Raw genomic sequence first — 13,058 nt, forward strand, 5'->3', positions numbered from 1 at the left:
TAAGCAGAAATGGATGTTTTTCTGGACCTCTCTTGCTTTTTCGATGATCCAGGGGATGTTGGCAATTTGATCTCTGGTTCCTCTGCCTTTTCTAAATCCAGCTTGTACATCTGGAAGTTCATGGTTCACATATTGCGAAGCCTGGCTTGGAGAATTTTGAGCATTACTTTACTAGTGTGTGCTGCTGCTGCTGCTAAGTCACTTCAGTCATGTCCGACTCTGTGTGACCCCATAGATGGCAGCCCACCAGGCTCCCCCGTCCCTCGGATTCTCCAGGCAAGAACACTGGAGTGGGTTGCCATTTCCTTCTCCAATGCATGAAAGTGAAAAGTGAAAGTGAAGTCGCTCAGTCATGTCCAACTCTTTTCGACCCCATGGACTGCAGCCCACCAGGCTTCTCCATCCATGGGATCTTCCAGGCAAGAGTACTGGAGTGGGGTGCCATTGCCTTCTCCATACTAGTGTGTGAGATGAGTGCAATTGTGCAGTAGTTTGAGCATTGTTTGGCATTGCCTTTCTTTGGGATTGGAATGAAAACTGACCTTTTCCAGTCCTGTGGCCACTGCTGAGTTTTCCAAAGTTGCTTGCATATTGAGTGAAGCACTTTCACAGCATCATCTTTTAGGATTTGAAATAGCCTACTGGAATTCCATGACCTCCACTAGCTCTACTAGAGATCTCTTCAAGAAAATTAGAGATACCAAGGGAACATTTCATGCAAAGATGGGCTCAATAAAGGACAGAAATGGTCTAGACCTAACAGAAGCAGAAGATATTAAGAGGAGGTGGCAAGAATACACAGAAGAACTGTACAAAAAAGATCTTCACGACCCAGATGATCATGATGGTGTGATCACTTACCTATAGCCAGACATCCTGAAATGTGAAGTCAAGTGGGCCTTAGGAAGTATCACTATGAACAAAGCTAGTGGAGGTGATGGAATTCCAATTGAGCTAATTAAAATCCCAAAGATGATGCTTATTATTGTGGGATTTTTGTGGTTGTCTGTTACACAGCAATAGCTGACTGATGCATTGTCAACAAGTCAAAACATTCAGCAACTTCTTAAGCCTTTGCATAGATCAGTGATTATCAACCCTAAGTATACAACATAATTGCCCAGACAGTTTGTTAAAAATAGCCAATGCCTGGATCCTCACCTCAGACCACTTCTTTTAGAATCTCTAGTGATTGCTCTTGGGCCCCAGACATTTCAAGAGCTCCTTGAGGGATTTCCCTGACTGTCCAGTGGTTAAGACTGCACTCTTCCAATGCAGTGAACACAGGTTCGATCCCTGGTCAGGGAACTAAGATCCCACATGCCAAAAGAAAAAAAAAAAAAAAAAGCTACTCAGGTGATTTTCAAATGTGCAGCCAGGGTCAATAATACTGATGTAGATACAAAAATCTTATCACCAGCATGAAGAACAACATGAGCACATGAGCTCACTTTGTACTGGGTGCTGCAAGTGTAAAGCCAATCCTCAGAATTCAAAAGTTCATCAAATTGTATCCAGATATTGGAAGACTTATAAACACATTGCTAGCAGGGATTAACATATATTAATACAGTGACCTGAGCACACCTCTACCAGGAAGCTATTTCAGGATCATTTGGGGGAATTTGAGAGTATGCAGATTCCTGACCCCACAGGCTGGAGATTCTGATACAGTAGGTCTGGGTCTTGGGTATATTCTAGGTTTTTTTTTAAATACCACAAGGCCTTTTGATATGTAGTCAGGTCAGGAAATTATTGCTTTGAATGTGCCAGGTTGGTCTTATTAAGAAGTGGAATCAGGACTCAATCTGAGTTAAAGCTCATAAGCTCCCCTTAGAGTGTTCAATGAGATTAGGGCAGCTATCTGCTCTGAGCCTCTATCAAAATTCCTTTTCTAGGAGCCTAGCAAAAGGACTTTAGACCCTGGGAGAAATGATTTTTAAAAGTAAGAGATCTTTTAATTAGATGATGCAAAACCTAAGTTTGAAAGAAGAGATTTTTACCACCCTCCTCCTCTGTCACTAGAGGGATTTTTAGTGACTAGAGAGTATGTTCCAGAACCAAAGCAGAGAGAAAATGTAGAGTGAAAGTGAGATGAGAGAGGCTGGTGCATAAATGCGGCTCTGGAAAGTTCCGAGGGTGGAAGGATATTCCAGGTGTGCATTTCAAGCAATAACCAGGCACGAGATCAGAGTGTGAGGTGTAATACACTCTCCCTAGCTGAGAATCCCAGGGACGGAGGAGCCTGGAGGGCTGCTGTCTGTGGGGTCACACAGAGTCGGACACGACTGAAGCGACTTAGCAGCAGCAGCAGCAGTTGAGGTTTCTAATGAAGACCTGGCCCTTGGATATTTGTCTGTCTTTTTGGAGGATTCCCAGATCCCCAAGATAGTGGTTGGCCCTCCACCACCAGCTCAGCAAGAGTCCCTCCCCTGCTGCTCCCAGGACTCACACCCCTCACAGGAGACGGCACATCCCATGTGCCCTGTTTTGCAAATTTCACTGCTGTTTTTGTGTTTCTCTCTGTGTTTGGTTTTGTTTGTGACAGCTTTCTATGCATTGTCTAGATAAATAAACTAGTAGGTAAACCAGCATTATTGGAGAAGAAAATGGCAACCTACTCCAGTATTCTTGCCTGGAGAGCCCCATGTACAGAGGAATGTAGCAGTCTACAGTCCACGGGGTCGCAAAGAGTCAAACAGGACTTAGTGACAACAACAAACCACCATCATATCCTGGTGGCTTCCCTGGTGGCTCAGACGGTAAAGTGTCTGCCTACAATGCAGGAGAGCTGGGTTCGATCCCTGGGTCAGGAAGATGCCCTGGAGAAGGAAATGGCAACCCACTCCAGTATTCTTGCCTGGAAAATTCCATGGATGGAGGAGCCTGGTAGGCTACAGTCCCTGGGGTCGCAAAGAGTCAGACATGGCTGAGCAACCTCACTGGTTCACTGGATTATATCCTAATGGAGAGAATCATTGTCAGTTTCTCTCATGTAGGAAAGAGAGAGCTCCTATATACTAGGAGACTTTGGGAAAATTTTTCTAAATAGTAAGTTCATTCAACTGGGTTTATTCAAGGCCAGCTGATATCAGGAAAATTATGACAGAACACCTATGAATCATTATGGCCCATTATTTGGAAGTAGGAGTAGAGGAAGAGGAACAGAAACATCTCCTGGCCAGATAAAGTCCCTTCTCATGACCACAACCATTCATTTTAGGGTAGCCGAACTCTCAAGCCTCCTTCCTCAGAGCCTACCAAAATGTTCCAGACTCCCTGTCTTTTTTTTTTTAATGCTTTTGATGTGGACCATTAAAAAAATCAGACTTTTAATTTTTTATTAGAGGATAGCCCATTAACGATGGTATGGCAGTTGCAAGTAGACGGCAACAGGTCCCTGCCATACGAACACATTTATCCTCTCTCCCTCAAACCCCCTTCCCATTCAGGCTGCCACACAATGTTAAGCAGGGTTCCCTGGGCTGTTCAGCAGGTCCTCCCATTGCTGGTTATCTGTTTTAAATATAGCAGTGTGTACTTGTCCATTTTTAAAGTCCTTATTAACTTTGTTACAGTGTTGCTTTGTTACAATGTTTTGTTTTCTTTTGGCGGGTGAGGCATGTGGGATCCCAGCTCCCCCACCAGGGGCTAAACCCACACCCCCTGCTTTGGAAGGTGAAGTCTCACCCACTGTGCCAACAGGGAAGTCCCTCCCTTTCTAGTTTTGAGCATTAAACCCGTGAAAGATTCCAGGAGTCCTTTCCTGGTGAGATTTCCTTCCACTTCCCAGGCAGGACATGGGTTAAATGGAGGCTGGTCCACAGTCAGAACTGATGCTCAGTGACTCCCAGGCTCTCATTGCACAGGCTTCCTGTACAGAGCCAGATTTTCTTCACCTGGGAGTGCTCTGAAGAGATATGTAGCTATCTTAAGGGAATACTCTAGCTTTTCATTTAATGGTTGCCAAGAGCAGCAACCTTAGAAGTGTTGTTGTCAACCCTCCAAGGAGGCTTCTTCCAAGATCAAAAGGGCCCTGAGGAACTAACTCTCCAACGTGTTGAAAGAGGCTGTGCTGGGCTCATCAATCATAGAGAAAAAGGACATCTGAATTTCCCTCTGGGAGGCCGTGATCTCGGCTGTCTTATCCACACTTTGTTATCCATTAAACTAATTAAAATGTGAACAAATAAAATATCAGCAGAAACAGATAAAATACGTACGTCAGTAGCGTTTTTTCAAAGCACCAAGTCGGTGAAGAAGTTCTCCAACTACATAATAAGTTGGAGATCGGCTCTTTGGAAGTCAGGAGACGGCAGATCTGGGTGCAGAGTGAACAGGGGTGAGAAACGGGTTGAAAATAGGGGATTCGAGAATGGTAGTTACTCAGAACGACAGCATTCATTGGCCCTTGTACCTTGATCACCTACCTCCTCTCAAGGCTGGAGATATAGGTCCTGAAGAGAAGGAACTGCAGTCTAGTCCCTATGTGATCCAGAAATAACCCACCTTCACAGCTATGTAAACTCTGGCTAATGTTTATTTTTTTTTTTTAATATTTGTTAATTTATTTGTTTGACTCTGCTGTGCCCTAGTTGTATAATGTGAGATCTTTCATTGCAGACCACGGGCTCTTCAGTTGCAGCATGTGGACTCTGTACTTGCAGCGAGTGGGCTTTAGTTGCTCTGCTGCATGGAGGATCTTGGTTCCCTGACTAGGGATTGAACTCATGTCCCCTGCCTTGCAAGTTGGACTCTTAACCATTGGACTACTAGGGAAGTGACTGCAGATAGTTTTCAACTTCTTGCATCAACTGCAGGACAACTGCAGAACACTTGATGATGTTTGTAGGACTACATAAATGTTAAAGATTATGGCAATGGTAAGAGAGGAGAGGAGAAATACAAAGAGTATATAGGGAGGGGGTTGTGATACACTTTCAGTTAAATTCAGTTCAGTCGCTCAGTCATGTCCAACTTTTGGTGACCCCATGGACTGCAGCATGCCAGGCCTCCCTGTCCATCACCAACTCCTGGAGTTTTCTCAAATTCATGTCCATTGAGTCAGTGATACCATCCAACCATCTCATCCTCTGTCATCCCCTTCTCCTCCTGCCCTCAATCTTTCCCAGCATTATTGTCTTTTCCAGTGAGTCAGTTCTTCTCATCAGGTGGCCAAAGTATTGGAGTTTCAGCTTCAGCATCAGTCCTTACACTGGATATTCAGGACTGATTTCCTTTAGGATTGATGGTTAGATCTCCTTACAGTCCAAGGGACTCTCAAGAATCTTCTCCAACACCACAGTTCAAAAGCATTAATTCTTCGGCACTCAGCTTTCTTTGTAGTCCGACTCTCACATCCATACATGACTACTGGAAAAACCATAGCTTTGACATAGCTATGTAATAGCAAAGTAATGTCTCTGCTTTTTAAATTGGTCATAACTTTCCTTCCAAGGAGTAAGCATCTTTTAATTTCATGGCTGCAGTCACCATGTGCATTTTGGAGCTCCCCAAAATAAAATCTGTCATTGTTTCCCATGAAACACTTCCTATTTGCCATGAAGTGATGGGGCCAGATGTCATGATCTTAGTTTTCTGAAAGTTGAGCTTTAAGCTAACATTTTTGCTCTCCTCTTTTACTTTCATCAGGAGGCTCTTTAGTTCTTTTTCCCTTTCTGCCATAAGGGTGGTATCATCTGCATATCTGAAGTTATTGATATTTCTGCCGCCAATCTTCATTCCAGCTTGTGCTTCATCCAGCCCAGCATTTCTCATAATGTACTCTGCATATAAGTTAAATAAGCATACTCTGCATATAAGTTAAATAAGCAGGGTGACAATATACAGCCTTGACGTACTTCTTTCCCAACTTGAAACCAGTATGTTATTCCATGTCCAGTTCTAACTGTTTTTTCCCGAACTACATACAAATTTCTCAAGAGGCAAGTAAGGTGGTCTGGTATTCCGATCTCTTGAAGAATTTTGTCATCAATTTGTCATGACCCACATGGTCAAAGGCTTTGGCATAGTCAATAAATCAGAAATAGATGTCTTTCTGGAACTCTCTAGATTTTTTGATGATCCAGTGGATGTTGGCAATTTGATCTCTGGTTCCTCTGTCTTTTCTAAACCCAACTTGAACATCTGGAAGTTCATGGTTCATGTATTGTTGAAGCCTGGCTTGGAGAATTTTGAGCATTACTTTACTAGCATGTGAGATGAGTACAATTGTGCTGTAGTTTGAACTTTCTTTGGCATTGCCCTTCTTTGGGATTGGAATGAAAACTGATCTTTTCCAATCTTGTGTCCACTGCCGAGTTTTCCAAATTTGCTGGCATATTGAGTGCAACACTTTCACAGCATCATCTTTTAGGATTTAAAATAGCTCAACTGGAATTCCATCACCTCCACTAGTTTTGTTTGTAGTGATGCTTCCTAAGGCCCACTTGACCTGCATTCCAGGATGTCTGGCTCTAGGTGGTACAATTTAGGAAATGATAAAAGCAAAGCACTACACTGTTGTTCAAAGTTGCAGCTGTGACCAACAGAAGTAGAATGATAATTTTTTTTTTTTTTAAAGAGAGCTGAGAGGGAAGGGAGAGAGGGGATCACATAGTATGAGTGAGCTACATGAGATGAATAAAACATGAGATAAACAGATCAGTAAGTTGCCTCTATTTTTTTAAGTCTAGTAATTATCTGGAGTTGTGAAGTTAAACAGGTCTAAAGCAAAAATGATTAAAAGAGCTTTTCTTTGAGGAGTAACATCCCTAGTTAGAAAGGGGGTAGAGGTGAAACCATTGCTGTGTTAAACTCTTTAGTATCATTATCATTGTATTTGTGCATATATATGAAGTGATGTATATATATGAAGTAAAGAACCTGCCTGCCAATGCAAGAAATGTAGGAGACGGGAGTTCGATCCTCGGGTTGGGAAGGTCCCCTGGAGGAGGAAATGGCAACCCACTCCTGTACCCTTGCCTGGAGAATCCTATGGACTGAGGAGTCTGGTGGGGTCGCAAAGAGTCAATCATGGCTGAAGTGGCTTAACACACACAGCACACGTGGAATGATGACGCAGGTGAACTCTGGAGGCTGTAACATGTGTGGCTTTAGGCAACTTCACCTAATTTCTCCATGCCTCAGTGTCAGTGTATATGAAGGCAGGATTAATAACAATGTATACCCCATACTGTAGGAAGAATTTAATGGGATGATGTAATTAAAGCATTTAATGTAATGACTGAGTAACTTGTCAATAAAGATTGGTTATAATAATAATTATTATCATCATCACTTGTAACCTGCTTTTATCCACTTAGTACATCTTTAACAGCTCTACAAATTGAGACACATAGCTCTAAGTCACTGTTTGGTAGCTGCATTATAGTCCATAGTTTGGGCTGCCGTACTCCTTCTGCCTTTTAACTGCTAAGGTCCAAACATGCTCCTTTTTGAAACCAGGGTTTCTCAGTCTCAGCACTATTAGCATTTGGGGTCAGATCATTCTTTGTTGTGTGGGACTGTCCTGGGCATTATCACATGTTGAGTACCATCTGTGGCCTCTGCTCACTAGATACACCACCTCCCCCAAATTCTAGCCACCAGAATGTCTCTACACATCGCCAAATGCCCTTGGTAGCAGTGGAGACGAAGGATAAAATAACCCCATTTAAGAGTTGCTGTACTAAACTAACATGGCTAAAATCCATCCCAGTGATTTCAGTGACTGCCCACCTAGAGCCAAGTTTCTCTTCATAGGAAACCATCCTGGAGCTAGCTACAGGCAGATATAAAATGCTGCAATCCCCTTTGGGCAGTGGTCCTCAACAGTTTTGGCACCAGGAACCGATTTTGCGGAAGACAATTTTTCCATGGACCCGGGGTGTGTATGCAATGGTTTCGGCGTGATTCTGGAGCATTGCATTCCTTATATCATCATTGATCTGACAGGCGGCAGAGCTCACGTGTCAGTGCAAGTGATGGGGAGTGGCTGTAAACACAGGTGAAACTTCACTCACTCACCTGCTTCTCACATCCTGCTGCACAGCTTGGTTCCTAACAAGCTACAGACATGTAAGAGCCCATGGCCTGGGGGTTGGGGACCCCTGCTTTTGGGTATTACTCATCTGAAATTCAAGATTAGAGAGACAGCTGCATTGTGTCTTTAGTCTTAGTTGCACTTTATAAGACTTTGGAAAAGAAGCAAGGAGTATTATTCAAGGTATAATATTAACCTCTTCAATCAAGCCAACCAATGGCAGACTATTAGAATGATATCATTCAGCCTCTTGGATCTTATGAACTCCATCATAAGTTTATCACAGAAGAAACTGGGTACAATTTTTGCAGAAGTAGTTAATAGCTAATTTAGCGTAAAGCAGTGTGTTTTTCCACAAATTTTCCTTCTAACCAAGGCTAATAGCCTTGCCATGGAATGCCAAGGGATCCAGCAACTCCATAAAGGCCCAGTTCAATGATTAGGTGAGGACAAAACATGAAATCCACATCCAAATAACACTAGCTCAGAGTTTACCTTCATAAATGCATGAGAACAAATAAATACAAGTAGAATCCCATGATTACATGCCATTTTAATTTAGAGTTGTGATTAGCAAAAGTACATCCATGTCTTTGGGGATAGTTTATCATAGCAGTACTTTGCTGATGTGGTTTCAGAAAATTATTTTAAATGAAAAATCCTGTAGAACAGTGTGTTCACAAGTCCCTGTCCACATAGCAGTGGATCTGCTTAATGAAAACATGGTTATGGCTCAGAATTAGTGCTTTCTACTGTATCAGTATTGTTATATTAGGGACCTAGAGGAGTAAAGGAAGTTGAAAAGAAATGAGAGTGAGGAAATTGTCAGAACTAGAGGTCAGGGAAAGAATATCTCCAAGGAAGGTACCTTAACATGGTGCAGAGGAAAGGAGATGAAAATGAAGAAAAAAGGAAAAACCAGGACATGAAAACAATGCCGGGTTTATTTAGATAAACCAAATTCAACCCAGTAGCACCACCTCTGTGCTCTAATATAATTTCATTTAAATATAATTGGAATGTAGCAATGCTACTTCCATCTCTCTCAAATTTATTGAAATGAGATTTTATAAGTATTCACAAGCTATTCCTTCTTCAAATCATCCTTGTACCAGGGGAGTCCTAAGACTACTTTGTTTTCAGAAGTCATTGATTGAAATTCTATTTAGTTCCTCTACTGTTCAGCCAGCTTTGGAATAATTAATTGTTTATGCTTTGTCTCCAAAGCAAGCAATAACAATCCCATTTGAGGATTTGCTGCAGAGAAGCTGTCTCTATAGCGCTATGGACTGATTCCTGCTCCCCCTAGAATTCATATGTTGAAGCCCTAACCCCCAGTGCGATGGTATTAGAAGGCGGGGACTTTGGAACTACTTAGGTCATGAGAATGGAGCCCCCATCATGGAATTAGTGCCCTTATAAAGACGACGGGGCTTGCTTGCTTCTTCTCCTCTTTCCCTTTACTTCTCTTTCTCTTTCCCTCTCCCATTCTCTCTCCCCCTCCCTGTTTCTCTCTCCCTCTCTCTCCCTTTCTCCCCTCAACATGAGGACATAATAAGAATACATCTATCTACACTCTAGCAGGAAAGCCCTAATCAAGAGCCAAATCAGTCAGCACCTTGATCGTGGACTTTACCAGTTTCAGAACTGTGAGAAATCAGTCTGTTGTTTAAACCATCCAGCTCCTGTTACTGTGTTATGGTAGCCTGAGCTAACACATACACGTGTGTAACACATTTTTCTTTTTGTTTTGCTTGTGTTTACATGTAACAGAAGTCAGCCAGCAAGATCCTTGTTGCTAGAGAGCTATACTTTCAGTCAACATGAAGCCCAAAGGCCATGTACACCCTATTCATCCTGAAACCACAAAGAAGGCAAATTTTATCTGATCAAAAATAAGAAAAATTTGAGGAAAGCCAGCAATTTAATTTTGGGTGATGGAAGAGGGGGCTGATAACAATAAAGGTAAACCTTGGAATGGATAACACTGGCAGTTTTAAATGACACAACAGAAAAAAAACATCAATTTATTCTTGAATGTTAGTTAACTCAAGCTAAGAACTATCAAAAGAGCTGAGATTTTAATCAAATAGCATGCCTTTTTCTTAAGAGGCCACCACACCCATTTCTAACTTTAGTAGTTGAGTTTCTTTTTCTTTTATTTTTATTAATCACTTGGAATTATCTTTAATTAGGTACAAAGATTTTTCCAATCACATCACATAGAGATCATTTTATCCCCTCCTCTGTTTGGCTGCCGGTCTCTTGTCTCTCTCCTCAGCAGTGGTAAGGCAAATACCCTTTCCACGGGGAAGAGAGATCCATGGTTTGTTGCCGTTGCCAACAAGGAAGACGTTTGAGAGCCATGTGGCAAAGCTGTTGCCATTCACATGAACTACATTAAAGGAACCTGGATGTCTCTCCTGGTTGGTAATCACACCAATTCTTCCCAGGTTAGCACCTCCAGTCACCATGCGTAGGTTACTAGTGTCAAATTCGACAAAATCAGTGGTCTTGCCAGTCTCCAAGTCAATTTGGATGGTGTCATTCACCTTGAGGAGGGGATCAGGGTAACGGATGGTGCGAGCATCATGGATCACTGGATGAGGGACTCCTTTTGTCCCCACAAAGATCTTTCTTACTGTGCAGTTTACACTTGGCCTCCTCAGGTGTAATACGATGAACAGCAAAGCGACCCTTGGTGTCGTAGATCAAACGAAAATTCTCTCCAGTCTTATCAGTGCTGATGACATCCATAAAACCAGCAGGGTAGTTATGTCGGTGCAGACTTTGCCATGCATCTTAATGACACGCTGGATGCAGTCTTCTTTACTTCATCTCCTATTAGGGCATACTTAAGTCTGTTCCTTAAGAAAGTGGTTAGGGGGAAACATTCCCTCAGCCTGTGGGGCCAGGTAGATGGACGAGGGGCAAACACACCAGTCACTCTGTCCAGCATCCAATGTTTTGGAGTTGCTACACACTTCTTGGGACCGTGAGTCATGGCTGCACTAGGCAAGAAAAGAGCGACATTCTTTTAAAACATAGAAAGTTTAGACCAAAACTGGGAAAATACTTCTCGTTAAAAGGAAGGTAAAAGAAACATTTTCATAAAATCTATCTCCTTTTTTTTTTTCTGGCTTTCACAAAGTTGTATTTAATTTTGAATTGTATTTAAATGTGAATTAACTTTGACAAAAAAAGAGTTTTTTAAAAAAATTTTTATTTTTACTTTATTTTACTTTACAATACTGTATTGGTTTTGCCATACACTGACATGAATCCACCACGGGTGTACATGCGTTCCCAAACATGAACCCCCCTCCCACCTCCCTCCCCATAACATCTCTCTGGGTCACCACTGTGCACCAGCCCCAAACATGCTGTATCCTGCATCGGACATAGACTGGCAATTCGATTCTTACATGATAGTATACATGTTTCAATGCCATTCTCCCAAATCATCCCACCCTCTCCCTCTCCCTCTGAGTCCAAAAGTCCGTTATACACATCTGTGTCTTTTTTGCTGTCTTGCATACAGGGTCGTCATTGCCATCTTTCTAAATTCCATATATATGTGTTAGTATACTGTATTGGTGTTTTTCTTTCTGGCTTACTTCACTCTGTATAATTGGCTCCAGTTTCATCCACCTCATCAGAACTGATTCAAATGTTTTCTTTTTAATGGCTGAGTAATACTCCATTGTGTATATGTACCACAGCTTTCTTATCCATTCATCTGCTGATGGACATCTAGGTTGTTTCCATGTCCTGGCTATTATAAACAGTGCTGCGATGAACATTGGGGTACATGTGTCTCTTTCAATTCTGGTTTCCTCGGTGTGTATGCCCAGAAGTGGGATTGCTGGGTCATAAGGTAGTTCTATTTGCAATTTTTTAAGGAATCTCCACACTGTTCTCCAAAGTGGCTGTACTAGTTTGCATTCCCACCAACAGTGTAGGAGGGTTCCCTTTTCTCCACACCCTCTCCAGCATTTATTGCTTGCAGACTTTTGGATTGCAGACATTCTGACTGGTGTGAAGTGGTACCTCATTGTGGTTTTGATTTGCATTTCTCTAGTAATGAGTGATGTTGAGCATCTTTTCATGTGTTTGTTAGCCATCCGTATGTCTTCTTTGGAGAAATGTCTATTTAGTTCTTTGGCCCATTTTTTGATTGGGTCGTTTATTTTTCTGGAATTGAGCTGCATAAGTTGCTTGTATATTTTTGACATTAGTTGTTTGTCAGTTACTTCATTTGCTATTATTTTCTCCCATTCAGAAGGCTGTCTTTTCACCTTGCTTATATTTTCCTTTGTTGTGCCGAAGCTTTTAATTTTAATTAGATCACATTTGTTTATTTTTGCTTTTATTTCCAGAATTCTGGGAGGTGGATCATAGAGGATCCTGCTGTGATTTATGTCTGAGAGTGTTTTGCCTATATTCTCCTCTAGGAGTTTTATAGTTTCTGGTCTTACATTTAGATCTTTAATCCATTTTGAGTTTATTTTTTTGTGGGGTGTTAGAAAGTGATCTAGTTTCATTCTTTTACAAGTGGTTGACCAGTTTTCCCAGCACCACTTGTTAAAGAGATTGTCTTTACTCCATTGTATATTCTTGCCTCCTTTGTCAAAGATAAGGTGTCCATATGTGTGTGGATTTATCTCTGGGCTTTCTATTTTGTTCCATTGATCTATATTTCTGTCTTGATGACTGTGGCTTTGTAGTAGAGCCTGAAGTCAGGCAAGTTGATTCCTCCAGTTCCTTTCTTCTTTCTCAAGATTTCTTTGGCTATTCGAGGTTTTTTGTATTTCCATACAAATTGTGAAATTATTTGTTCTAGTTCTGTGAAAAATACCGCTGGTAGCTTGATAGGGATTGCATTGAATCTGTAGATTGCTTTGGGTAGTATACTCATTTTCACTATATTGATTCTTCTGATCCATGAACATGATATATTTCTCCATCTATTAGTGTCCTCTTTGATTTCTTTCATCAGTGTTTTATAGTTTTC

The 13,058-nt window shown here is 41.7% G+C and overlaps 1 pseudogene; it reads right to left on the reverse strand.

The window, feature by feature from the left end:
* Nucleotides 10,279–11,048, reverse strand: LOC102170733 (annotated as a pseudogene).

This window comes from Capra hircus, chromosome 1, assembly GCF_001704415.2.
Source record: "Capra hircus breed San Clemente chromosome 1, ASM170441v1, whole genome shotgun sequence".
Classification (NCBI taxonomy): domain Eukaryota; kingdom Metazoa; phylum Chordata; class Mammalia; order Artiodactyla; family Bovidae; genus Capra; species Capra hircus.